The 26,457-nt window shown below is 42.5% G+C and overlaps 1 long non-coding RNA gene across 1 annotated transcript; it reads left to right on the forward strand.

The window, feature by feature from the left end:
- Positions 1 to 13,066: 13,066 nt before the first annotated feature.
- LOC141095603 (uncharacterized) lies at positions 13,067 to 23,248 on the forward strand. The gene is made up of 2 exons (XR_012233436.1): positions 13,067 to 13,104; positions 19,753 to 23,248. It is a non-coding gene; the product is annotated as an uncharacterized lncRNA (long non-coding RNA).
- The last annotated feature ends 3,209 nt before the right edge of the window (positions 23,249 to 26,457 follow it).

The raw sequence follows: 26,457 nt of genomic DNA on the forward strand, positions 1-26,457 counted from the left end.
TTTATGGGACTTCATTGTCACTGTTGGTCCTTTATGCCTTCTTCTCCTTGTTCCATGGTTTTGGGTGGTACAATATTTGTTTTGAGTCTTGTGCCATATTGTGTTTGCCATTTAGTGGTCACACCATAACAACACATCTACCTCTTTGCCATATATGGTATATTTCATTGTTACCTTAAATTTCTTGCAGTGTTATATTACATTTTGAATTTACACACTTGGTCAAAATTGCTGGTACCAATCGTTTAATGACACAAAAACCCACAATGGTGAAAGAAATAACTTGAATCTGCCAAAAGTAATAATAAATAAAAAAAAAAATGAAAATAAACAAATGAATGTCAGACATTGCTTTTCAACCATGCTTCCACAGAATTAAAAAAATAAAATAAAATTCATGAAATAGGCCTGGACAGAAATGATGGTACCCCTGAGAATAATGTGACAAAAGGGACATGTTAAATCAAGGTGTGTCTACTAATTAGTATCACAGGTGTCTACAAGCTTGGAATCAGTGAGTGGCCTGTATAGAGGGCTACAGATACTCACTGTGCTGTTTGGTGACATGGTGTGTATCACAATCAACAGGGACTAGAGGAAGCGAAGGAAAGAATTGTCTCAGGAGATTAGAAAGAAAATTATAGACAAACATGTTAAAAGTAAAAGTTATAAGACCATTTCCAAGCAGCTTGATGTTCCTGTGATTACAGTTGCACATATTATTCAGAAATTTAAGCTCCATGGGACTGTAGCCAACCTCCCTGGACGTGGCTGCAGGCGGAAAATTGATGACAAATCAAAGAGATGGATAATACGAATGGAAACAAAAGCGCCCAGAAAAACTTCTAAACAGATTAAAGGTGAACTTCAAGCTCAAGGAACATCAGTGTCAGATCGCACCAGCCGCCGTTCTATGAGCCAAACTGGACTTCATGGGAGATGACAAAGGAGGACACCATTGTTGAAAAAATCATAAAAAAGCCAGACTGGAATTTGCCAAACTACATGTTGACAAGTCACAAAGCTTCTGGGAGAATGTCCTATGGACAGATGAGACAAAAATTGAACTTTTTGGCAAGGCACATCAGCTCTATGTTCACATAAGGAAAAATGAAGCATATCAAGAAAAGAACACTGTCCCTACTGTGAAACATGGAGGAGGCTCTGTTATGTTCTGGGGCTGCTTTGCTGCATCTGGCACAGGGTGTCTAGAATCTGTGTAGGGTACAATGAAATCTCAAGACTATCAAGGGATTTTAGAGAGAAATGTGCTGCCCAGTGTCAGAAAGCTTGATCTCAGTCACAGGTCATTGGTCTTGCAACAGGATAATGACCCAAAATACACAGCTAAAAACACCCAAGAATGGCTAAGAGGAAAACATTGGACTATTCTGAAGTGGCCTTCTATGAGTCCTGACCTAAATCCTATTGAGCCTCTTTGGAAAGAGCTGAAACATGCCATCTGGAAAAGGCAACCTTCAAACACGAGACAACTGGAGCAGTTTGCTCTTGAGGAGTGGGCCAAAATACCTGTTGAGAGGTGCAGAAGTCTCATTGACAGTTACATAAATCTTTTGATTGCAGTGATTGCCTCAAAAGGTTGTGCAACAAAATATTAAGCTAAGGGTACCATCATTTCTGTCCAGGCCTATTTCATGAGTTTTGTTTATTTTTTTTTTTTAATTCTGTGGAAACATGGTTGAAAAGCAATGTCTGACTTTCATTTGTTCATTTTCATAGATTTTTGATTTATTATTAATTTTGTCAGATTCAAGTTATTTCTGTCACCATTGTGGGTTTTTCTGTCATTAAATGAGGGGTACCAACAATTTTGACCACGTGTGTTTCTTTGGCTACCCAAAAACATATCCATTACATTATTGTCCTACCTCTATACTATATTTTATTGATCATTTCATTTTTGTTTACTAGATGAATAAATAACATTTTATATTTTAAATTCATAGACTACACTCTCATTATCATTGCTTCACCCTGGGGTCATCCACTCCCTGTTTTTGTAGGAAATATTCATTTTGCAGCTCCCTATTATTATTGGGACTATGTTTCCTTTTTGTGTTGAGATTACCGGTGTTATATTATATTATATGATATATTGTGTTTTTTAATGTACTTTAATTAAAATAACTACACTATCTTACTGATGTATTTATTTATTTATTTTTTTACTACATCCTCTTTGATAACGCTTTGCGTCAGAATCCGTTGTTGACTGGGATACACAAGCAAAGCAAAAGCAGGGGGCAGAGGTTGTGGTCACTGCCGCAGCCTCTGTCCCCTCCCTGAAATGAAGCATCCTCTGTGGCCTCTGTTTAAGAGGCTGGGCTAGTCTACGCTCTACTTTGCATGCATCAGTTGTCAATTTTGACATATGCTCAACAGAACCTTGTCTTGTGCAAAATACACAGTGACAGTGCGTTCTCTTGCTGGATCAGATCAAAAGTAACGAGCTGGCAGGAGAGCGCACTGTCAGTGCGCGTTGTAAGAATACCCAGCGTCCAGAGACCAGCGCTGCCCCCACAAGTGGCATTAATTCTTTAGACCCTTTTACACTGGGCAATGATTGGGAAACAGTAAACTTGGGGGGAATTTATAAAAATAAGTACAAAAGAAAAGCTATACTTTCATTCTGACTTTCCAATAGCAAATAATATGGGCAGCAGTATTATCTGAATGCCCGCTATGAGCAGCACCCCTATTAGCTTTCTTTTTTTTAATAAAACAAGTATCTTCTGTTAGCATTTCTTGCACGCCATGTAATTTCCTATTTACCATATTGTTGCACCCCAGTGCTAGTCGTAAGTGGTTGATATATGAGTTTGCTGAAATACTGTACATGTTTAAATACCTCTGCTAATGAAGGGACTTTTTTTTTAAAGAAACTTGATAGGAATTCATGTGATTCTCAGCACAACTTCTTACAACATCTGCAAACCAGATAGAATCATTTCTTAACGGTTTTATGACTAAACAGAATAAAAGTTTTGGCCGTTTTCCTGGGAAAGACATAAATATTGTATAAATAAGAGGGAAACACATGTTATCAGACTCCGGATGGCTCACTATTAATATGTCTGCAGCTGCAGCTCGGGGCGAGCAACGCAGATCAGTCAGAGATATGTTCACGATATTACGCCTTGGCCTAATCTGAGTTAAGGAGGGTAGAAGTTTGAGCATCGGGTTAGGACTTTCACCATGTGAATATTGTCTAAGGTCTATAAAATGTTAAAAAACTGAATTATTAGAAGTAAACTGAACCAGTGTTTCTTAACCCCAGTCCTCAATAACAGGGTTCCCCAACTCCAGTCCTCAAGGCCCACCAACAGGTCATGTTTTCAGGATTTCCTTTGTATTGCAAAGGTGAAGCAATTATCACCTGAGCAATACAAAGGAAATCCTGAAAATATGATCTGTTGGTGGACCTTGAGGACTGGAGTTGGGGAACCCTGCTCAATAAGTCCAAACATGTCATGCATTAAAGTGAATATGGCAGCAGGTGTTTGCAATGTAATTCGAGTGCAGCATAATACAGGGGCAAATTTGTGCACACTGTAGTGATCATTTCCTGCTGATAAAACACTGATTTTATTAGAACAACAGCAGACAGCCTAGTGAGTGACACATCGCTGGAATCAAGGTCTCTGCTCCTACATTATGGTGCTGTCAGATTACATAGTTAAAACCTGCTGACAAATTCTCTTTAAGGATTTCCTACAGAGAGAGCACCTTTGACAGTTACTGTAGCAATGACATTGATAAAGTTAGCTGTAAGCGGGTAAGTTGTAGTTGGGTGGTAGTTTGTCCCTATAATGTACAGTGCATGCAATGTGCAGTGGCCATTGGGTGATACAGAGATGTGCATGAGTTCTAAGAATGTGTATTAGTTTTTGCCCAAATTCTAAGTGGAAAGGTGTTTTCTCAGAATGACAAATCTTGTATATACAGTTGTGTGAAAAAGTGTTTGCCCCTTTCCTGATTTCCTATTCTTTTGCATGTTTGTCACAGTTAAATGTTTCAGATCAGCAAACAAATTTAAATATTAGACAAAGATAATACAAGTAAACACAACATGCAGTTTTTAAATGAAGGTCTTTATTATTAAGGGAAAAAGAAATCCAAACCTACAGGACCCTGTATGAAAAAGTGATTCCCCCATCCCCTTAAAACATAAATGATTTGTGGTTTACCACATCTTTGGGAAGTTAACTTCAAATTCCTTAGCCACACCCAGGCCTGATTACTGCCACACATGTTCTCAGTCAAAAAATCTCTTAAATAGAACCTGCCTGACAAAGTGAAGGAGACCAAAGGAACCTCAAAAGCACATTTTGCCGCCCACGAACCAAAGAAATTCTGAAACAAATAGAAACAAATCAATTGAAATCTATAAGTCTGGAAAAAGGTTATAAAGCTATTTCTAAAGCTTTGGGACTCCAGCAAACCACAGTAAGAGACATTATCCCCAAATGGCAAAAACATTAAATAGTGGCTGGTTGACCAAAATTACCCCAGGAGCGCAGCAATGACTCATCCAAGAGGTCACAATAAACTCCACAACAACATCCAAAGAACTGCAGCATGTCCTGACGGTAACCTGATTATAATGCTGTGACATGACCTTAAAAAGACAATTCATACTCAGAAACCGTTGTCAAGATTTGAACCCAGCAGCTCTTGTTCACCAGGTGGCAGCTCTTATCTTTTATTATTATTATTAATATTAATATTTATTTATATAGCGCCATAGATTCCATGGTGCTGTACATGAGAAGGAGTTACATACAAATTACAGATATCACTTACAGTAAACAAACTATCAATCACTGACTGATATAGAGGGGAGAGAGGACCCTGCCCTTTCGGGCTTACATGCTACATGATGGTGGGGAAGGAGACAGTAGGTTGGAGGGTTGCAGCAGCTCTAGTGATGGTGAGGCGGTAGCTCCAGTAGTGGTGAGGGGGCAGCGAGGATCATTGCAGGCTGTAGGCTTTCCTGAAGAGATGGGTTTTCAGGTTCCGCCTGAAGGATCTGAGTGTGGTTGATAGCCGGATGTGTTGGGGCAGGGAATTCCAGAGGATGGGGGCTATTCAGGAGAAGTCTTGGAGGCGGTTGGGTGAGGAGTGAATAAGTGTGGAGGAGAGAAGGAGGTCTTGGGAGGATCGGAGATTACGTGAGGGAAGATATCAGGAGATTAGTTCAGAGATATATGGAGGAGACAGGTTATAGATGGTCTTGTAGGTCAGTATTAGTAATTTGAATTGGATACGTTGAGGGAATGGGAGCCAGTGAAGATATTTGCAGAGGGGAGAAGCGGAGGAGTAGCGAGGAGAGAGATGAATTAGTCGAGCAGCAGAGTTAAGGATGGACTGGAGAGGTGCGAGGGTGTTAGCAGGGAGGCCACAGAAAAGGATGTTGCAATAGTCGAGACGGGAGATGATGAGGGCATGCAAAAGCATTTTAGTAGAATGAGGGTGAAGGGATGGATTCTGGAAATATTTTGGAGCTGGAGGCGGCAGGAGGTGGAGAGAGCTTGGATGTGCAGTTTGAAGGACAGGGCAGAGTCAAGGGTTACTCCGAGGCAGCGGACCTCCGGTACAGGGGAAAGCGTGATGTCGTCAATTGTTATAGATAGGTCAGGTAAGGAAGATCTGTGAGATGGGGGAAAGATGATCAGTTCAGATTTGTCCACATTCAGTATGAGGAAGCGGGAGGAGAAGAAGGAGGATATGGCTGATAGACACTCCGGGATTTTGGAGAGCAGAGAGGTGACGTCTGGGCCAGAGAGGTAGATCTGAGTATCATCGGCATAAAGGTGGTTCTGGAATCCATGGGACTTCATGAGTTGCCCCAGGCCAAGTGTATAGATTGAGAAGAGTAGGGGTCCTAGAACAGAGCCTTGGGGGACTCCAACAGAGAGATGGTGGGATGAGGAGGTAGTATGGGAGTGGGAGACGCTGAATGTCCGGTTGGAGAGGTATGAGGAGATCCAGGATAGGGCAAGGTCTTTGATGCCAAAGGAAGAGAGGATCTGTAGTAGGAGGCAGTGGTCAACTGTGTCGAAGGCAGAGGACAGGTCTAGCTATTCAGTTCGCTAGACTGTACCTTGCTAACCTTGATACTAATACCTGTGTTGTTCTTGACTACCTCCACTCTGAGTTCCTGATTGCCTCCACCCTGATTGGCTCCACCCAAGAATATCATGATTGAACTCCCTACTTAAACCTGGCATTGCACTTACTTCCATGTGTAATTATTGAGCTCCCAGCCATTAGTCAAGCTCTCCTTTCACCAGCTTATACTTCAAACTATACTACTGCTCCTATGTACCGACCTTTGGATGATTCCTGACTACGCAACCTGCTTATCCTTGAAGCTATACTTCTGCTCCCGTCTACCGACCTCTGGCTGGTTCTTGACTATGCAACCGGCTTATCCTTCAAGCTATATTGCTGCTCCCGTGTACCGACCTCTGGCTGATTCCTGACTACGCTACCTGCTGATGCTACCTCTATTGGTTGCAATACCACTGCTCCAATCCAGTCAGTTCTTAACACACTCCAATTGGCTGAATTACAACTATCTTGCACAGATGAATGGTCAAAAATTTTTACAGAGCATTGCAAAAGACTCATTGCTATTTATCCCAAACGCTTGATTGTAGTTGTTGTTGCTAAGAGTGACCCAACCAGTTATTAGGTTTAGAGGGCAATCACTTTTTCACAGAGGGCCCAGTAGGTTTGGATTCCTTTCACCCTAAATAATAAAGACCTTCATTTAAAAACTGCATTTTGTGTTTACTTGTGTTATCTTTGTCAAATATTTAAATTTGTTTGATGATCTGAAACATTTAAGTGTGACAAGCCTAACAATAGTAAATCAGGAAGGGGGCGAACACTTTTTCAAACAACTGTAACTGCATAGATTGGCCCTTCGCTCATGACTTTAGGGTCAAAACAGTTAGCCATTCAGTAAGAGCCTCTCACCTCTTCCGGACCTGCCATATATGGCTTCATTTTCCAAAAAATACAATTGCATTAAAGTGTCTACTTGCGGCCCTCCAGTAAACTAGTAATTTTTCCTTGGTACAATATGAAGTGTTTCAAAATTACTTGTCAGTGACCTTATGGGTTTTATTGATTCTCTTGACTATACACTGGTACCAAATGTCTGCTTCAACTTCACTTTCAACTGAAAAAGTCAATGGTAATGAAATACATTCGAGGCTCAAAAAGGTTCTTAACTACTGTCACAAGCCATATAAAATATGCCATCTTCTTTTAAAGGTTCTTGAAAGGAAATCAAGCCAAGGAATGTACAGTTTAAAAATAATACTTAAAACTACAGAGAAATCCAATTTATTGGACTCTCTGCAGGAGATGGTGAAGAGATTTAGTTACCTAAGAGAACATGAGAACATAAGTCATCCATCTCCAAGAGTAACGTTCGGGATCTTGTGACAAAACTTATACCTTGTAAGAGCCGAAAAGCCTAGAAGTTCTCTTAAACCGTAAAGTTGGATGAAAGATGAAATTACAAACATAGAATTCAGCTTACATCATCACATCCCAAACTTAATGCCATTGTACCATCAGTAAAATAGCAGTTAGCAGATGGAACATTTTCTTCAATGGGCAAGTAAATTGTTAAAAAAAATATATTGGACTATAGAAAGAAAAATCTACTAAGACCTTCTAAATTATGCTTGCCAGCTCTACAAGGAAAGCATTTGGGAAGGGTATACATTTGTGAAGCGCAAAATGTGGCTCCAATTCCTCATGTTCACACCAGTTTTGGTGAAGGGGCGCCCGATTCATTAAGGGGCGGATGAACTAGACAAGTTGTGGCGTTACGCCCCCATCACACCCAAGCTCCCCCGTTTTGGCAGAGCTGGACGAAATTCGCGTGAAAATGACAAAAGGCCAACTTTTTTGCAATGCGCAAACCTTTACGGTAGATATTTACAACAGAATTATGGTATAACTAGCTGAAGAGCCTGGCGCTGCCTGGGCATAGTAACTTACTGTGGTTAGTTATAGCAAATTATAATTATCCTCCATCCCATAGTCCCGTGCCCATATACCCATCATACATATCCTCCATCCCATAGTCGAGTGCCCATATACCCTTCATACATCCTTCATCTCATAGTCCCATGTTCATATACCCATCATACACATCCTCCATCCCATAGTCCCGTGCCTATATACCCATCATACATATCCTCCATCCCATAGACCCGTGCCCATATACCCATCATACATATCCGCCATCCCATAGTCCCGTGCCCATATACCCGTCATGCATATCCTCCATCCCATAGTCGAGTGTCCATATACCCATCATACATCCTCCATCCCATAGTCCCGTGCCTATATACCCATCATACATATCCGCCATCCCATAGTCCCGTGCCCATATACTCGTCATGCATATCCTCCATCCCATAGTCGAGTGTCCATATACCCATCATACATCCTTCATCTCATAGTCCCATGCCCATATACCCATCATACATATCCTCCATCCCATAGTCCCGTGCCTATATACCCATCATACAAATCCTCCATCCCATAGTCCCGTGCCCATATACCCATCATACATATCCGCCATCCCATAGTCCAGTGCCCATATACCCATCACACATCCTCCATCCCATAGTCCCATGCCCATATACCCGTCATACATATCCTCCATCCCATAGTCCAGTGCCCATATACCCATCACACATCCTCCATCCCATAGTCCAGTGCCCATATACCCATCACATATCCTCCATCCCATAGTCAACCATTATGACATCATAATGAGCGGCGGCAGGGCTTGCAACCTATGATGACATCAGCGTCGCCATGGCAAACATTGTAACATAATGAGGGGCGGGGCTTGATGTGCACACACTGCTTCCCCATTATGCAAATAGGGGCATTATGACATCATAATGAGGGGCGGGGCTTGACGCGCACACTTTTTCCCCCAGTATGTAGATAGGGGCAAAATTGGTGAATTGGAACACGCGGGGTTAAAATTTCACCTCACAACATAGCTTAGGACGCTCTCGGGGTCCAGACGTGCGACTGTGCCAAATTTTGTGGCTGTAGCTGCGACGGTGCGGATGCCTATCCCGGACATACACACATACACACATACATACACACACACATACATACATACATACACACATACATACACACTTTGAGCTTTATATATTAGACTAGCTGAAGAGCCCGGCGCTGCCCGGGCATAGTAACTAACTGTGGTTAGTTCTAAAAAATTATAATTATCCTCCATCCCATAGTCCCATGCCCATATACCCATCATACATATCCACGATCTCATAGTCCCATGCCCATATACCCATCATACATATCCTCCATCCCATAGTTGAGTGCCCATATACCCATCACACATCCTCCATCCCATAGTCCCATGCCCATATACCCATCATGCATATTCTCCATCCCATAGTCCCATGCCCATATACCCATCTTACATATCCGCCATCTCATAGTTCCGTGCCCATATACCCATCACACATCCTCCATCCTATAGTCCAGAGCCCATATACCCATCACACATCCTCCATCCCATAGTCCCATGCCCATATACATATCCTCCATCCCATAGTCCCGTGCCCATATACCCATCAAACATATCCTCCATCCCATAGTCCAGTGCCCATATACCCATCACACATCCTCCATCCCATAGTCCAGTGCCCATATACATATCCTCCATCCCATAGTCCCATGCCCATATACCCATCATACATATTCGCCATCCCATAGTCCCGTTCCCATATACCCATCATACATATCCTCCATCCCATAGTCCGGTGCCCATATACTCATCACACATCCTCCATTCCATAGTCAACCATTATGACATCATAATGAGCGGCGGCAGGGCTTGCAACCTTTGATGACATCAGCGTCGCCATGGCAACCATTGTGACATCATAATGAGGGGCAGGGCTTGATAGCACACACTGCTTCCCCGGTATGCAAATAGGGGCATTATGACATCATAATGAGGGGCGGGGCTTGACACGCACACACTTCTCCCCCCAGTATGTAGATAGGGGCAAAATTGTTTGGTGAATGGGAACGCGCTGGGTTAAAATTTCGCCTCACAACATAGCCTAGGACACTCTCGAGGTCCAGACGTGTGACTGTGCCAAATTTTATGGCTGTAGCTGCGACGGTGCGGATGCCTATCCCGGACACACACACACACACACACACACACACACACACACACACACACACACACACACACACACTTTGAGCTTTATATATTAGATTTCTTTGATGAATTGGGGCTTTTGTCTATAGCCACACACTTTTTTGAAGTCATGCCTCTCCACTTTCCCTTCCCTATTTCTCAATGTCTAGTTCCCCACCTTCCTACATAAAGAAAGTGCCCTAAGTTGTTTTAGGCAGATTCCGCAGGGCCTGGGTGCTTTGCTGACTGTTTAAGAATCTGAGAAGTCTTCCTCTGCCTATTTTTGGAAACTGATGGACATTCTGTGAGAGTCTACAATCATGGTCTGCTCTAATAGACCGATAACCATTACAGCCTTACCTGCTCCTGCTCCAGCCACTTCTACCTTTGTCACCAAGTGGCGCCACACTTACTCTGTAGGCGACACTGGCAATGGAGGGAGTGGCAACACCAGCATCACTGGGTGATGCAGACAGAGTCCAGCCAAGTGTATTCCTGTATTTGGGACTTGTGCTGATCAGCCAGTGAGCATGTGTTTTGGAAGATTAGATAGTCAAGGTAGGGGACAGTACCACTCCCTATTTAAACTCCTTGCAGTCTGTTGGGAGCTGCCGTTTATAGGTGTACACTGATCCTAGTTTGTTAACCATGTTTATCTTTGCTATCTTACCTGACCTTGATTTTTTACCAGTAGCTGTGTCTGGACTGATTTATCCCTCAAATTGCCTTAGCGTTTCAGGGTAAAACATACCCGGCTGCCATAACGAAGACAGCATCTGAATCATTTAGCCTGTGGTTTCAACAGTATATATACTGTTTTTTCATTGACTATAGTGGTAAAAAAAAGTTGATTTGCATTTTAATAGGTAAAGTTGTGCTATTTTACCCCCCCAAAAAAAGTTTCCCAAAATACTGATATCAGCCACCTTTGTGTTTTCCTGTAAAATTATATATAGAGACAGAGCCTGATCCATTTTTTTTTATTTGTTCAGTTCCTATAATCTTCTGCTCAGTCCATCATATGGTACTCTGGCTCCATCCTGTGGTACTCTAACATATGGCAGCTACATTGCTTTTGCAAGTATTGTACATACTCTGTTCAAAAGGAGATTGCTGTTAATAATGTAGTGATCCATATTTCACCTTAAGATGTGTTATTCACCATATCTGCATAGCGATAAACATTTCCAGTTCCGTTTGTAGAAGCCTTATCATTCACATAACATTTTTGGTAGTCTAAAAGAAACAAAGTCATGTGGTCTGCTTGGTTTAATTTAGTGTTTTGCCACCTAAGTCAATATAAGTGCAATGTATCACTTGTACGAAAAAGCCTAAAATTTTCAGACCCTTAAGTTATGAGGTGTGACAATGATTAACTCCTTTACAATCATTCTGTAGGGTCTCAGTTTTTTTCCTACAAGGATCACAGGCACTAAACCCTATATTATCATCTCAGAAATTTATGGTACAGCCACAGGATATCGAAAAAAGAAGGATGTTCCAGAGTCAGAATTTTTCTTAAAATCGTCAAGTTTATTAGTATTTTTCGCTTTATAAGACGCTCCGGATTATAAGACGCACCCCAAATTTTGAGGAGAAAAATGGGAAAAAACGTTTTTTAATAAAATGGTGGTGCTTCTTATAATCCAGGGATCTTATTGCTTACCGGTCTGTCCCCGGGTTGCTGTCACCCACTCTGTCCCCGGGGTGCTGTCACCCACTCTGTCCCCTGGGTGCTGTCACCCACTCTGTCCCCTGGGTGCTGTCACCCACTCTGTCCCCTGGGTGCTGTCGCCCACTCTGTACCTGGTGCTGCCGCCACCGCGCTGGGTCCTCCGGGTGCTGCCGCCGCTCTGTGTCCCCCGGTGCCTGCCGCCACCACTGGGCTCTGTCCCGTGCTGCGTGGGGGGCTCTGCCGTTCCATACATGCCTGCGCGGTGGCTTGCTTCCTGGAAAATGGCCACCGCGCAAGCGCAGATGGAGATCTCGGCACTGAAATCTCGGGAGATGAGATTTCAGCGCTGAAATCTCATCTCCTGAGATTTCAGTGCCGAGATCTCCATCTGCGCTTGCGCGGCGGCCATTTTCCAGGAAGCAAGCCACCGCGCAGGCATGGATGGAATGGCAGAGCCCCCCACGCAGCACGGGACAGAGCCCGGTGGCGGCGGCAGGCACCGGGGGACACAGCGCGGCGGCGGCAGCAGCAGCACCTGAGGGACCCAGCGCGGTGGCGGCAGCACCCGGAGGACCCAGCGCGGTGGCGGCAAGTAACGGACACCCGCAGCTGCAGCCCAAAAAACATATGTTTGCATTGTAAGATGCACCCCTATTTTCCCCCAAAATTTTGGGGGAAAAAAGTGCGTCTTGCAAAGCGAAAAATACGGTAAGTACAAAAATATATCACAAGCAAGTCACAACCCCATAGGGATATTTTATTGTAGCAAACGCATTTCAGACTGAGCCTCTTTCATCATTGCATATTAAAAAGACAGGTTGGTCGGCGTTATATGTCATGTCCTGATAAGACCACATGACCAAACCGATGCAATTAAGAATGACTATATAAAGTAAGAAACAAATGAACATTGTAATGCAGTGGCTTTCACCTCAGTGCAGTAATGAGGCAGTGACCTAGGTTAGTCCAACTGAAACATCTTTATTTTGGTAACTTAAAAATTGCCTCAAACTTTATCCTCCAGTTCACACCAGATCGTCCATAACAGTCCATATCAAATCTGGTGTTTACACTCTTCCCTATGTGGGAGGGGATGTTGTATGGTGCGGTGCAGTGACGTCATCACACCATCCAGCGTTCACTGCTGCACAGCACAGAGGAGACGGTGGTCGGGAGTGGGGATTAGGTGAGTATGAGCTTGTTTTCTAATTCTTATATTACTGTGCATTATAATATATAGAGAGTCTGCCTATGGGGGGTGCATTATACTACATAGAATCTGCCTATGGGGGGTGCATTATACTATATAGAATCTGCCTATGGGGGGTGCATTATACTATATAGAATCTGCCTATGTGGGGTGCATAATACTATATAGAATCTGGCTATGGGGGGTGCATTACAATATATATAGAGTCTGCCTACAGGGGTGCATCAGGCAGTGTAGAGTCTGCCTATAGGGGGTTCATTATACTATATAGAATCTGCCTATGGGGGGTGCAATTTAATATTTGTAGAGTCTGCCTACAGGGGTGCATTGTACTATATAGAATCTGCCTATGGGGGGTGCATTATACTATATAGAATCTGCCTATGGGGGGGTGCATTATAATATATAGAGAGTCTGCCTACAGGGGTGCATTAAACAGTGTAGAGTCTGCCTATGGGGGGTGCATTATTCCATACAGAGTCTGCCTATGGGGAGTGCATTATACTACAGTTGAAACTATATAAAATGCCTTAAAACCTTCTCTCTCTCATTTGGCAAATAACTGTGGGAATCCTAATTGACCTAAAACAGGAAAGGTTTATTCTGATTTCATGTCAGATTTTGAGATAAACATGCTGATGTGTTTTTATATAGTGTATGTAAACTTCTGGTTTCATACATACAGTCTATGTGTGTCCCTATAGTTAGATTTCCTTTCTGTGGTAGAAAGATAAATAGTTTTGGATGATTACCATTGTCCCTTCATTGTCTGCGCTGTTGCATCCAAATAGCCTGTTCACAATATCAAAGTATGTCATTGGGTAGGCAAGGGTTAAACAGTCAGCTTTGATGACATCACAATGCACATAGACACCATCGACATCATATGACATCACAATGGGCATAGAATGAGGAAAGGGCAACACATGAGCCATCTTGTATCATTAGAGTCTGACAGCTTGAAGGAAACAAGTCAAGGTAGGTCGAGCTCTTCACTCATGACCTCACTCACAAATTGTATAGATGGGGGTTAGAATTGGGATTCGGAACGGCATCATTCACCTGAACATCTTATCAAAAAGCGCTGTATCCTATGTCCTGTGATTGTTATAATGATTCTATGATTAAAAAAGTTATTGATCAGATTCTAAGGAAAATCTGCACATTTGGGTTCTTTATTAAGCCAGTGTGAGCCCGGCCTAACAGGAGTTACCAATCTGGCCTACCCCTTCCCTAAATGAGGACTTTCTGGCAATCAACTGATCATTGTCACTGGTCTTGAAGACCCTCAGCATTCGTCTGGTTTTGCCCTCTATGACACCCATGTGCTCTAATAAAGCATATAGGAAGGGGTGGGCCAGTGAGACAACTCCACTTGGCTCCATTTTAGGGTAGCTTTGCCAATAATGTGAAAATGTTATCATAACATAAATTTAATTGCAGACTGCTACAGTTCTCCATTGTCAGCTCTTGGTCCTGTTGGATCAAGGGTGACCGGGAACTGACGGTTTATCGTGATCAGGACCTGCAGTATGGCGTCCTGTGTTTTCCTTTAGTGCATAGAAAAGTAGGTGATACAGATTAGAAAAAGGTGCAAATGCTTAGGTTTTAATATGCGTCAGGTCTCAATAAAACATGAGGCTGGTGGTCATTTGCGGCCTGTGATTTTGTTTTATTAATTCTACTCTTGATGTTGGAAACTTGATACATAACACACCAGTAGCAGTTATTACGACAGGACACATACACAGTACACATAAATTGGCCATTTTATGTGCTAAGCTTTCTCAATTTTTCATATTTCTAATGCAGTAATGCAATTTATTTTTCATATTTACATGTCATGGCGCTACAGTGTTTTTAGTTTTTTTGTTTCAATGTATATGAGTTGGTGACTCTAGGTTAAGCACCTGTTCACACTATGTTTATGCTTGGATGTGACGGTCAGTTTTTTTTAATTTTTATTCATTAACCTTCTGAATGAGCACTCCACCTGTTAGCCGCAGGCGTTTTTAATCATAGCAAGGCCACCACCCCTCCACAGAAATATAGATTTCAGTCTAAGGAGAGGATTTACATAGGTTCCCATTCAGATGGAGACTTTAGTCTAAGTGAGGATTGGCATTAGGTTAGGGTCCTGGAATGCGAGAAACGCCGTACCGAGGCTTCCAGGTACACATAAATTGGCCATTTTATGCGCTAAGCTTTCTCAATTTTTCATATTTGTAATGCAGTAATGTAATTCATTTTTCATATTTCATGTTTGCATGTTATGGCGCTACAGTGTGCTTTCTTTTTTGTTTGAATATTAGCCATATAGAGTCTGCCTATGGGGAGTGCATTGTACAATATTGAGTCTGCCTAAGGGGGGGTGCATTATATTATATAGATTCTGGCTATGGGGGTGTATTATACAGTATAGACCTATGAGGGTACATTATACTACAGGGTCTGCCTATTGGAGGTGCATTATACTATAGAGTCTGCTTATGGGGTATGCATTATACAATATAGAGTCTGCCTATGGGGTTTCATTATACTGTAGAGTCTGCTTATGGGGGATGCTTTATACAATACATAATCTGCCTATAGAGGCCAATAGGGTATGCATTATAGTATATAGACTTTAACTGTGGGGAGTGCATTATACAATACAGAGTATGCTTATGGGTGGTATATTATAATATATATAGAGTCTGCCTACAGCGGTGCATTATACAGTGTAGAGTCTGCCTATGGGGGTGCATTATACTATATAGAATCTGCCTATGGGGGGGTGCATTATAATATATATAGAGTCTGCCTACAGGGGTGCATTATACAGTGCAGAGTCTGCCTGTAGGGGGTGCATTATACTATATAGAATCTGCCTATGGGGGGTGCATTATAATATATAGAGAGTCTGCCTACAGGGGTGCATTATACAGTGTAGAGTCTGCCTATGTGGGCTGCATTATACTATATAGAATCTGCCTATGGGAGGTGCATTATAATATATATAAAATCTGCCTATGTGGGGTGCATTATACTATATAGAATCTGCATATGGGGAGTGCATTGTACAATATTGAGTCTGCCTATGTGGGGTACATTATACTATATAGAATCTGCCTATGGGGAGTGCATTGTACAATATTGAGTCTGCCTATGGGGGGTGCATTATACTATATAGATTCTGGCTATGGGAGTGCATTATACAGTATAGAGTCTGCCTATGAGGGTACATTATACTACAGAGTCTGCCTATGGGAGGTGCATTATACAATATAGAGTCTGCTTATGGGGTTTCATTAAACTGTAGAGTCTGCCTATGGGGTTTCATTAAACTGTAGAGTCTGCCTATGGGGTTTCATTAAACTGTAGAGTCTGCTTATGGGGGATGCTTTACACAATATATAATCTGCCTATAGAGGCCTATAGGGTATGCATTATAGTATATAGTTTGCCTGTGGGAAGTGCATTATGCAATATAGAGTATGCTTATGGGTGGTGTATTATACTATATAGAATCTGCCTATGAGGGGTGCATTATAATATATATAGAGTCTGCCTACAGGGGTGCATTATACAGTGTAGATTCTGCCTATGGGGGGTGCATTATCTAATATATAAAGCTCAAAGTGTGCATGTATGTATGTGTGTGTGTATGTATGTGTGTGTGTATGTCCGGGATAGGCATCCGCACCGTCGCAGCTACAGCCACAAAATTTGGCACAGTCGCACGTCTGGACCCCGAGAGCGTCCTAAGCTATGTTGTGAGGCGAAATTTTAACCCCGCGCGTTCCAGTTCACCAAACAATTTTGCCCCTGTCTACATACTGGGGAAAAAGTGTGTGCGTGTCAAGCCCCACCCCTCATTATGATGTCATAATGCCCCTATTTGCATACTGGGGAAACAGTGTGTGCGTACCAAGCCCCGCCCCTCATTATGATGTCACAATGGTTGCCATGGCGACGCTGATGTCATCATAGGTTTCAAGCCCCGTCGCTCATTATGATGTCATAATGGTTGACTATGGGATGGAGGATCTGTGATGAGTATATGGGCACTCGACTATGGGATGGAGGATATGTATGACGGGTATATGGGCACTGGACTATGGGATGGAGGATATGTATGACGGGTATATGGGCACGGGCCTATGGGATGGAGGATATGTATGACGGGTATATGGGCACGGGACTATGGGATGGAGGATATGTATGACGGGTATAGGGGCATGGGACTATGGGATGGCGTATATGTATGACGGGTATATGGGCACGGGACTATGGGATGGCGGATATGTATGATGGGTATATGGGCACGGGACTATGGGATGGCGGATATGTATGATGGGTATATGGGCATGGGACTATGGGATGGAGGATATGTATGACGGATATATGGGCACGGGAATATGGGATGGCGGATATGTATGATGGGTAAATGGGCACGGGACTATGGGATGGCGGATATGTATGATGGGTATATAGGCACGGGACTATGGGATGGAAGATATGTATGACGGGTATATGGGCACGGGACTATGGGATGGCGGATATGTATGATGGGTATATAGGCACGGGACTATGGGATGGAAGATATGTATGACGGGTATATGGGCACGGAACTATGGGATGGCGGATGTGTGATGGGTATATGGGCACTGGACTATGGGATGGAGGATATGTATGACGGGTATATGGGCACTGGACTATGGGATGGCGGATGTATGACGGGTATATGGGCACGGGACTATGGGATGGTGGATATGTATGATGGGTATATGGGCACGGGACTATGGGATGGAGGATAATTATAATTTGTTATAACTAACCACAGTTAGTTACTATGCCCGTGCAGCGCCGGGCTCTTCAGCTAGTAATATATATAGAGTCTGCCTATGTGGGGTGCATAATACTATATAGAATCTGCCTATGGGGGGTGCATTATAATATATACAGAGTCTGCCTACAGGGGTGCATTATACAGTGTATAGTCTGCCTATGGGGAGTGCATTATACTACAGTTGAAACTAGATAAAATGCCTTAAAACCTTCTCTCTCTCATTTGGCAAATAACTGTGGGAATCCTAATTGACATAAAACAGGAAAGATTTATTCTAATTTCATGTCAGATTTTGAGATAAACATGCTGATGTGTTTTTATATAGTGTATGTAAACTTCTGGTTTCATACATACAGTCTATGTGTGTCCCTATAGTTAGATTTCCTTTCTGTGGTAGAAAGATAAATAGTTTTGGATGATTACCATTGTCCCTTCATTGTCTGCGCTGTTGCATCCAAAGAGCCTGTTCACAATATCAAAGTATGTCATTGGGTAGGCAAGGGTTAAATAGTCAGCTTTGATGACATCACAATGCACATAGACATCATCGACATCATATGACATCACAATGGGCATAGAATGAGGAAAGGGCAACACATGAGCCATCTTGTATCATTAGAGTCTGACAGCTTGAAGGAAACAAGTCAAGGTAGGTCGAGCTCTTCACTTATGACCTCACTCACAAATTGTATAGATGGGGGTTAGAATTGGGAATTGGAACTGCATGATTCACCTGAACATCTTATCAAAAAGCGCTGTATCCTATGTCCTGTGATTGTTATAATGATTCTATGATTAAAAAAGTTATTGATCAGATTCTAAGGAAAATCTGCACATTTGGGTTCTTTATTAAGCCAGTGTGAGCCCGGCCTAACAGGAGTTACCAATCTGGCCTACCCCTTCCCTAAATGAGGACTTTCTGGCAATCAACTGATCATTGTCACTGGTCTTGAAGACCCTCAGCATTCGTCTGGTTTTGCCCTCTATGACACCCATGTGCTCTAATAAAAGCATATAGGAAGGGGTGGGCCAGTGAGACAACTCCACTTGGCTCCATTTTAGGGTAGCTTTGCCAATAATGTGAAAATGTTATCATAACATAAATTTAATTGTAGACTGCTACAGTTCTCCATTGTCAGCTCTTGGTCCTGTTGGATCAAGGGTGACCGGGAACTGACGGTTTATCGTGATCAGGACCTGCAGTATGGCGTCCTGTGTTTTCCTTTAGTGCATAGAAAAGTCGGTGATACATATTAGAAAAAGGTGCAAATGCTTAGGTTTTAATATGCGTCAGGTCTCAATAAAACATGAGGCTGGTGGTCATTTGCGGCCTGTGATTTTGTTTTATTAATTCTACTCTTGATGTTGGAAACTTGATACATAACACACCAGTGGCAGTTATTACGACAGGACACATGACATCACAGGACACATGACATCATAGATATCACATGACATTACAGGGCACATGACATCACAATGCACATGACATCACAGGGCACATCACATCATACATATCACAATTGGTACAGAATATATAAAGTTATTATCCTGAACCACTGTGTGTTCCCAGAGGAAGCATCTTGAGGAACACAAGTCCGAGTAGGTAGCTGCTCAATTAACACTAAGACCCCATTCACACATTGTGTAGCTGTGGGGAAGTTTAGAACTGCACCACTTACCCCTAAAAAATCTCAGCAAATATCTCTCTATTGTGTATTAGAATGATTCCTTAAATAGAACCTACCATTGAATCCTCTTTTTTGTACTCATAAGTGTTATGTCTCATCTAGTTCAGATGATCTGCTGTAATGAAGAACAGGACAGATGATGGAGGCGCATCAGGAAGGCTGAGAAGTAACAACGGAGAATGTAGTAGCACGATGGAAGCAGGAGGACCACAACTGGAACCAAAGGATATCATGAGCAGAATTGAGTAAACAGCAACTGTGGTAATAGAGTTGCAGACTCCGATCAGGCACAGATCAGAGTTGCATCAGTTTTCTTCAGGCATGGAGAGGGGAAAAAAAGGTTTCTCCAACTTCTGCATCAGTCTGTGAAAATCAGACAAACTTAGATGCCATCCAAGTGGGGTCCAATTTTTTCATGGGCCCATAGACTTACATTGCCAATTTTGATCTGACACTGGGATCAAAAATCTGACTTTTTTCCAGTTTTTTTTCCATGGAGCACTGGGTCCGAGCAAAAAATGTGACATATGCACAGCCCCATAGAATATCATAGGTATGAGTGTTATCCGTCAAAACCACGGATTGCAAAATCATTTATTTTACTCGACTACACAGCGCTATTAATTCCACAGCGCTATGTATACATACTATATATAGAAATAAATTAAATATTTAGAAATAAATATAGATATATTCACTCATATATATGCTCTCGGATTTTCATAGACTGACAAAATGGAGAAACTTTTTTCCCCCCTCTCCACCGCTGAGACAAAATTATACCACTTTGATAAAAGCATGATCGGAGTCTGCAAATCTATCTATAGTTGTTTGTGTGGCCGGGTATATTTATTTATCTATCTATAGTTGGTTGTATGGCCGGGTATATTTATTTATCTATCTATAGTTGGTTGTATGGCCGGGTATATTTATTTATCTATCTATAGTTGGTTGTATGGCCGGGTATATTTATTTATCTATCTATAGCTGGTTGTATGGCCGGGTATATTTATTTATCTATCTATAGTTGGTTGTATGGCCGGGTATATTTATTTATCTATCTATAGTTGGTTGTATGGCCGGGTATATTTATTTATCTATCTATAGTTGGTTGTATGGCCGGGTATATTTATTTATCTATCTATAGTTGGTTGTATGGCCGGGTATATTTATTTATCTATCTATAGTTGGTTGTATGGCCGGGTATATTTATTTATCTATCTATAGTTGGTTGTATGGCCGGGTATATTTATTTATCTATCTATAGTTGGTTGTATGGCCGGGTATATTTATTTATCTATCTATAGTTGGCTGTATGGCCGGGTATATTTATTTATCTATCTATAGTTGGCTGTATGGCCGGGTATATTTATTTATCTATCTATAGTTGGCTGTATGGCCGGGTATATTTATTTATCTATCTATAGTTGGCTGTATGGCCGGGTATATTTATTTATCTATCTATAGTTGGTTGTATGGCCGGGTATATTTATTTATCTATCTATAGCTGGTTGTATGGCCGGGTATATTTATTTATCTATCTATAGTTGGTTGTATGGCCGGGTATATTTATTTATCTATCTATAGTTGGTTGTATGGCCGGGTATATTTATTTATCTATCTATAGTTGGCTGTATGGCCGGGTATATTTATTTATCTATCTATAGTTGGCTGTATGGCCGGGTATATTTATTTATCTATCTATAGTTGGCTGTATGGCCGGGTATATTTATTTATCTATCTATAGCTGGTTGTATGGCCGGGTATATTTATTTATCTATCTATAGTTGGTTGTATGGCCGGGTATATTTATTTATCTATCTATAGTTGGTTGTATGGCCGGGTATATTTATTTATCTATCTATAGTTGGTTGTATGGCCGGGTATATTTATTTATCTATCTATAGTTGGTTGTATGGCCGGGTATATTTATTTATCTATCTATAGTTGGCTGTATGGCCGGGTATATTTATTTATCTATCTATAGTTGGCTGTATGGCCGGGTATATTTATTTATCTATCTATAGTTGGTTGTATGGCCGGGTATATTTATTTATCTATCTATAGTTGGTTGTATGGCCGGGTATATTTATTTATCTATCTATAGTTGGTTGTATGGCCGGGTATATTTATTTATCTATCTATAGTTGGTTGTATGGCCGGGTATATTTATTTATCTATCTATAGTTGGTTGTATGGCCGGGTATATTTATTTATCTATCTATAGTTGGCTGTATGGCCGGGTATATTTATTTATCTATCTATAGTTGGTTGTATGGCCGGGTATATTTATTTATCTATCTATAGTTGGTTGTATGGCCGGGTATATTTATTTATCTATCTATAGTTGGCTGTATGGCCGGGTATATTTATTTATCTATCTATAGTTGGCTGTATGGCCGGGTATATTTATTTATCTATCTATAGTTGGTTGTATGGCCGGGTATATTTATTTATCTATCTATAGTTGGCTGTATGGCCGGGTATATTTATTTCTCTATCTATAGTTGGTTGTATGGCCGGGTATATTTATTTATCTATCTATAGTTGGTTGTATGGCCGGGTATATTTATTTATCTATCTATAGTTGGTTGTATGGCCGGGTATATTTATTTATCTATCTATAGTTGGTTGTATGGCCGGGTATATTTATTTATCTATCTATAGTTGGTTGTATGGCCGGGTATATTTATTTATCTATCTATAGTTGGTTGTATGGCCGGGTATATTTATTTATCTATCTATAGTTGGTTGTATGGCCGGGTATATTTATTTATCTATTTATAGTTGGTTGTATGGCCGGGTATATTTATTTATCTATCTATAGTTGGTTGTATGGCCGGGTATATTTATTTATCTATCTATAGTTGGTTGTATGGCCGGGTATATTTATTTATCTATCTATAGTTGGTTGTATGGCCGGGTATATTTATTTATCTATCTATAGTTGGTTGTATGGCCGGGTATATTTATTTATCTATCTATAGTTGGTTGTATGGCTGGGTATATTTATTTATCTATCTATAGTTGGTTGTATGGCCGGGTATATTTATTTATTTATATTTATTATATTTATATTTGTCAGGTTTATATTGTATATTAGAGTGTAAGCTCCTAGGAGCAGGGTGTATATTGTATTGTGTAAGCTCCTAGGAGCAGGGTGTATATTGTATTGTGTAAGCTCCTAGGAGCAGGGTGTATATTGTATTTTAGAGTGTAAGCTCCTAGGAGCAGGGTGTATATTGTATTGTGTAAGCTCCTAGGAGCAGGGTGTATATTGTATTGTGTAAGCTCCTAGGAGCAGGGTGTATATTGTATTGTGTAAGCTCCTAGGAGCAGGGTGTATATTGTATTGTGTAAGCTCCTAGGAGCAGGGTGTATATTGTATTGTGTAAGCTCCTAGGAGCAGGGTGTATATTGTATTGTGTAAGCTCCTAGGAGCAGGGTGTATATTGTATTGTGTAAGCTCCTAGGAGCAGGGTGTATATTGTATTGTGTAAGCTCCTAGGAGCAGGGTGTATATTGTATTTTAGAGTGTAAGCTCCTAGGAGCAGGGTGTATATTGTATTGTGTAAGCTCCTAGGAGCAGGGTGTATATTGTATTTTAGAGTGTAAGCTCCTAGGAGCAGGGTGCATTTATCTTTTCCTTTCCAGGTCGACTCTCCTGAGTTTATAATACATGCAGATATACAGCAATATGCAGCAGGACAGATGTGATCCAGGGAAATATCCGATCGCCACAACTGGGGTCAGGAAGGAATTTTTTCCCCCCCTGAGGCAGAACTCTCCGGGGGGTTTCTTCGCCTTCCTCTGGATCTTGTGGTCCAGTGGCTCTCAGCCCGTCCTCAATGCCCACAGCTAGTTCTGTGGTTTGTATAGAGACTGACCTGAGAGTCATTGTGATCATGGTTTAATTTCTGAAAGGGCCGGTAATATTTTTTATTACAGTGTTGCTTATTGCTATTCCAATAAAAAACTAATAAGAAAGAAAATAAAACGTGTCATGGGAGTTTTGTTCTATTCACTTTCTTTTTACACAGTTACAATGATGGGAGTGATCATTACTACCCTTAGTACTCTACAAGTTGAACCAGGAATTATGGGGGGCGCTATTTACAGAAGGCAGACTACATATCTCCATCCATTGTGGTATCATAACTCAACTCCTGTCCCAAGTTACGTTAAAAGTGTTATGGAGGCAGTGCCCTAAAATAGTATATGTCCTACACAAAAAACTACTCGATAGAAGATTGAAGACGGAGACACAGAGCTGCTGAATACAAGAGACACAAGCAGTGTCGGACTGGGGTGCCAAGGGCCCACTAGTAACCATCTCCAGGGCCCCACTTTTACAGCTACATGCAAATGTGACATTATCCTCAATCACAAATTTATATAACAATGAACTGGAAAGATTGTTACATGAATAAGATGCTGCCTCTGAAAGTACATAGTGAATAAAGGATATTTTGCCAAGTACCGCTATATTTGAGGGTGGTGGCCCACCAATGCACAGTGACCCACCGGAAGATTTATCCTGTTCTCCTGTGGGCCAGTCCAAGCCTGGGTATAATATGTGTAATATATGTAAATGTAATACTTTGTGTTTGTGGTGGAGATCTGCGCAGCTGCATACTGCAGAGACAGACATAGTTAAAGCTTAGGACTGGCCCATAGTGGGTGGGGAACCTCCCAGTAAAAGAGGACTACTTCCTGATAGTCAGATAGAGGAGTACAGTAACCAAGGTCAAGTTGAAATTGCAGTGGCCGGGTACTTATCGTTCAAGGCAGTGGGAGGCCTTACTAGAATCTCTTGCAGACATTCCTGCAAGATCCAGCACCTAGGATTCAGTACACACTGTCACGCTCACCTCCCCGGCTCCGGCGCGTCCTGCGGCTTCTGTAGCCGCCGCTCTGACCGCTGCCGCCACAGCGCGTCCTGACCCTGCTTCTGGTCCTGCTCCTGCCGCCGCCGCACCGCCCACCTCTGCTGCGTCCCCTGTTGCCATGACGCCGGCGGTGTCCGCTCTCCCCTCTGGCTCCACGCTGTCCAGGCACTTCCGGTCCTCTTGGCCCGCCTCCTCTGCTCCTCTCCAGGTACGCAGGCGCACGCCCCCCCTGACCAAGCGTCCTATCCCTCGGATCCCAGACTCCGCCTCTCCCTAACCCGGAAGTCCACCTGCGTGCCCTATATCAGGCAGCCTCTCCCTAGGTTCCCTGCCTGATTATCAATTGTGCTTCGCACTCTGATATCGGGTCCACGCTTCCTAGCGCTCTGTCTGTCTCTGTGCCTTGCACTCCTCCTGACTTCCCGCTAGTCTGTCTGTTAGTTACCCTCTCGTGTTCCTTTCCAGGTCTGCTCCGTTCCTGTCCTCGTCCGCCTGTTCCAGCTTCCCTTCCGCTACCTGTTCCAGCATCCCTCCTGGTGGTCACCTCCATCCTCGCGGCAACAGCAGTCTCCCCTGTGGTCGTCTTCATTCCCCGCCGGTTCTCCAGTCCTCCCCTGGCCTACGTCATCCTCCGGTTGTCCCCGGGTATCAGCTTCCGCGGCAATAGTCTCCCTTGGGTCTGCCCCTAACACTCCCTGTATAGGGGGTGGTCCACCTGGTCAGCTCGCCTAGGGGAGGTCCGTCGTCGCGGTCCTGAGGGTTCAGCTCCCAGAGGTTTTCAGCCTCACAGCATAACACACATACTGCCAATAGTGCCTTATTCTCTAGTGTACAGAGGAAGCGGATGTGAAACTGCGTTGAGAAGGTAACGGATGCCCGATGCACTGAGGAACTGGACAGGAAATCCCTGGAAAACCAGTTAACGTGAGGATAGTCCAGGAGGATCGGAGAGCAATGCTGGAGACATACTGTACTAAAGAAGCAAAGAATAAGAAGTGTTGTGTCAGAAACTGCATGTTACAGTCTGATGAACATAAACTGCCCAATAAATGTTTGCTTGTTACAATGAACTGCGTGTTCCCTTACTTATGTGTGGCGTCTCCTGAGGAGGGAGACCTGGGGAAAGCAGAGGTCTGCAGTCTACAGGTGAATGTGATGCACCCCACACTTGCCAGTAAGTTGGCCCTGGGACCAGGGCCGGTTTTAGACAAAGTGGGGCCTTGGGCAAAAGTTTAAAGTGGGGCCCTAAATGCTCACATATTGCACCATCACACAGACACAATTCTGTTGTATTTACATTCACAGAGTTCAGGCCGTTAAATGAGCGCGATCGACAACATTGAAGTCGTTCGACGCTTGTTTTCTGGCCTCTTTACTCCAGCTGGGGAAGAATGCTGGGGGCAGGTGCAGAAATCTACAAGTCATTAACCCTCATACACTTTCAGTCTCCCTACACTCTACACTGTCCCCATTCTCCTCTTTTTCATGTCCTGATCTGGCTCTACATCACTACAATGATATTACACTATTAGAAGCAACTACAATGATATGACACTCTCAGAAGCACCCTGGACTAAGTAGCACCCCTCACCCTCAGAACCTCCAACCACAGAGTATAACAGCCCTGGCTCACAATGCAAACTCATTTTCTTCAGCGATGCTCTAGAAGTGCTGCACGCCTATGGAAGAAAACTCGATCACCAGAAAACTTTATCCACTACAAATTTATGTTACGGACCTATAACACTGCCCTTCACCTCGCCAAACAGACTTACTTCACCACCTGATCTCCTCACTGTCTAACAACACAAAAAATTTTTTTGACACCTTTCACTCCCCTCCTCAGTCCAAAAACACAGGCCCCTATCACAGACATCTGTGCTGATGAACTGGCCTCTCACTTTATAGAGAAAATAGA

This window comes from Dendrobates tinctorius, unplaced genomic scaffold, assembly GCF_039654945.1.
Source record: "Dendrobates tinctorius isolate UK_male_01 unplaced genomic scaffold, ASM3965494v1 ptg000070l, whole genome shotgun sequence".
NCBI classification, from domain to species: domain Eukaryota; kingdom Metazoa; phylum Chordata; class Amphibia; order Anura; family Dendrobatidae; genus Dendrobates; species Dendrobates tinctorius.